Source organism: Myotis davidii, unplaced genomic scaffold (genome assembly GCF_000327345.1).
Source record: "Myotis davidii unplaced genomic scaffold, ASM32734v1 scaffold330, whole genome shotgun sequence".
Lineage (NCBI taxonomy): Eukaryota > Metazoa > Chordata > Mammalia > Chiroptera > Vespertilionidae > Myotis > Myotis davidii.
This window is the reverse complement of record NW_006283770.1, coordinates 3,015,499-3,019,126: the sequence shown is the minus strand read 5'-3', so window position 1 is coordinate 3,019,126 and position 3,628 is coordinate 3,015,499.

Below are 3,628 nucleotides of genomic sequence, written 5' to 3'. Positions count from 1 at the left end.
CCCCTCTGTCAGAGGCGTCAGGCCTGGGCAAGGGGCCGATCCTGCGATTGGAGGGTGATGGGAGTCAACGCCTGAGGGCTCCCAGTATGTGAGAGGGGGCAGGCTGGGCTGAGGGACACTCCCCCCCCACACACACACCAAGTGCACGGATTTCGTGCACCGGGCCCCTAGTAGTTTATAAGATAATACATTTTGCCTAATTAAGTTTTTGAAATTAACTACTCTCTTAAAAATTTACATATTTCAAATATTATTTTACATTTTAATGCTTATGCATTTCTATTATAGACTGTTACTTACACAAAAATATCTATTAGAATACTGTAGCAATCACAAAAACTAAATAGAAAAATAGTTACATTAAAATAAATGTTACAGAAGCAATTTTCAGTTATTCTTATCCATTGCAAAGATTCTAACATGGATCTAGATTATTATGAACACCCAATCAGGCAACTGGTTCCACAACCATCAAATCTCACAGAACTGGACAGTGCTATTCATCAGGCATAGTGTCAGATTCCTCACATCACCTTTCTCAAATTTCATCTGTTTATAGCTACTATTTCCAACTAATGTTTGGTAACACACAACATTGCAGGAATACTAAGATAAAGTTTAAATATAAATTATTTTTTTAAGTCTGGTTACATAAACATTAAAAGTTCAATAGAATTAATTATGCAAGATGCAATGGTTATAGTTTATTATACCTATCATTTAGGTGAACCTTAAAATTCTTCACAGACTTTTTGGCCACCCCATTCTTTTCTCAATCTTGAAATGATTAGACAGCAAAGGAAAGAAGTAAAATTTAATGTTCTGATATGAAAAGTAGAAAGTAGCTTATTTGATAATGTCACAACTCCTTAGACAATTCTTTATCTTAAAAACTAAAAAAGTTTTCTACCATTAGCGTATGCCTAAGTAACTATAATACTGCCCAGACACTAGAATACAAAACTGAAATCGAACAAGAGGACATGTTCCATTTATGATTCTCAAGTAATAGCTTTTGTTCATTAGACTCCATCTCTACGCTTTGGTCAATAATACTTGTCTGTCTTGCATAGGGTTGAGGATTTGTATTGCAAAAGAAGCATGGTGTGAGCCATTCTGCCACAGGAAAAGTGTGGTCATGCAACTGTTACAGGTGTTAAACTGAGGAGAAGGTAGTATAGGAATGTAAATAGCATACTGGTTTGGAATTAGAAAAAAAGAAACAAGTTTGGATTCCAGGTCTACATATATTAGCTGAATATATGAACTTGAGCATGCTTTTTAATCTCCTGAATTTATATTTATTTCACTTTGAAATAATGACATTATTGGTACTTTTCTCCTCCTATTGCTATACAATCAAATAAATCAGCAAATAACCAGTCATGAAGCGATTAGGCATAATTTTTTTAATCGCGTTTTTTACCCATATCTTCAGAAAAAAATCACTTCTACTGTCCTGGTAAACAACCTGCTTCCCTATTTATAATGGTCTGTCCCTCTAGCAATTTCAGCGCGAAATTATAGCTAATTTGCCTACAAATGTCAGGTGGTCGTAATAATCTGGCCACTCAGTATATTTGTGTGTGTGTGTGTGTGTGTGAATATATATTTTTATTTTATTTTTTTATGGAGAGTAAGGGAGAGGAAGAGGGAAAGTTAGAAACATCGATGAGAGAGAAACATTGATTCAGCTACCTCCTGCACACTCCCTACTGGGGATGTGCCTGCAACCAAGGTACAGGCCTTTGACCAGAATCGAACCTGGGACCCTTCAGTCTGCAGACCGATGCTCTATCCACTAAGCCAAACTGGTCAAAGCATCACTGATATTTCTAACTCTCCTCTCCCTCTCCCTTCCTCTCTGAAATCAATAAAAATATATTTTTAAAAAATTCAAATAAAATTAAATGTTATTTTATTTAAAGATAAGATACTTGGTCTGATGTACATTTTTTAATTAAAAATTGCTTATTTCTTCTTCTTAGGGATATGTTCTTAGTGATATGTAAAAGATATTCTTTGTCAATCATGTTCAATTCTAGGGGGAGGCATTTGGGGTGTTTACTCATTCTGTGTTAAACAGAATGTATTTTTCCGTGTTATATTAATGTTTATAATGAGCATATATCCATTTTATAAAGACCATCCAGTTAGTATTATTGTTTTCAAGGAGCACAGGTTTGGAATTGGACAGACTTATGTATAAATCCTGGCTCTGACACTAAGTAGCAATGTAGCCTTAGAAAATTTCCTTGATCTCTGAACCCTAATTTGTTTATCTGAAAAATGAGGTGGTTATCCTATATAATAAAAGAGAAACATGTAAATTGTCCCTCCGCTACGCTCACCAGCCAATCAGGAGTGAGTATTCAAATTAACCTGACAAAGATGGCAGGTTAATTGCATACACAAATGTCAAGTACCCTGGGAGACGAGGGTGGCCACAGACTCCCGGGACCATCACCAGCCCCGGGAGGCAAGGCCAGCTGTGCCTAGCCATGCCTGCATTCTCCCGGGACCTTTGCCGCCCTGGGAGGCAAGGCCTTAGCCATGCCCACAGGCTCCTGGGACCTTTGCCGACGGAGAGCTGATTGAGAGAGCAGGAAGTTTGGAGGACTTGGCAGAGCAGGAGGCTGCTGGACATAGAGCAGAGAGAGAGGGCAGCTTGGAGGGCATGGCTCCCTCTGTCACCCCAGATTCCTCATCACAGCTGTGGAAACTGACAGCAGGGAGGAGGAAGCCCCCCCTCACTAGAATCAGCCAGAATCAGCTGTTGGTCAAACAGCTCTCAGTGGCCTGACAGCCAGGACTCTCATTCACCTGCATCTCAGACCATGACAGTAGAGAGGTGGGACTATGTCTCAAGAACAACTATTGATACAATGTAGCTCTGCAGCGGAAAGAGGCCAGCATCATCGACAGAAAATGTCTAAAAACCAGCGTGCCTTTAAAGTTAAAAGAAGGCGGTGGCTATGACAAAATATGCTTAGAGAACAGTCATCAACAAGTACTACCAATACCAGTAGGAACTGCCTTCTCAGCAAAAATGGAGTACATGAGGATACAGTTCTCAAACATAGTTGTGGTGGAATGACTGTTAGATGTGAATTTTGCCTGTCACTAAATTTCTCGGATGAAAAACCATTTGATGGGAAATTTACTTGATGTTGTAGCAAAGGGAAAGTCTGTCCAAATGATATACATTTTCCAGATTACCCGGCATATTTACAAAGATTAATGGCAAACGAAGATTATGACAGCAAAAATTTCATGGAAAATATTCATTCCATAAATAGTTCTTTAGCTTTTGCTTCTAAGGGTGCAAATATCGCATCTCTATCAGGATATGGGCCATACTGTTTTAGAACACATGGACAAGTTTATCACCACATGGGGACTTTACATCCTTTGGATGGTGATTCTCAGAAGTTTGCTCAACTCTATATTTTCGATATGGCCAAAACTACAAGGAAAAGATTAGCAATGCCAGAAAACCAGGGCTGCTCAGAAAGACTCATGATCAACATCAGCAACCTCATGCATGAAATCAATGAATTAACAAAATCGTACAAGATGCTACATGAGGTAGAAAAGGAAGCCCAATCTGAAGCAGCAGCAAAAGGTA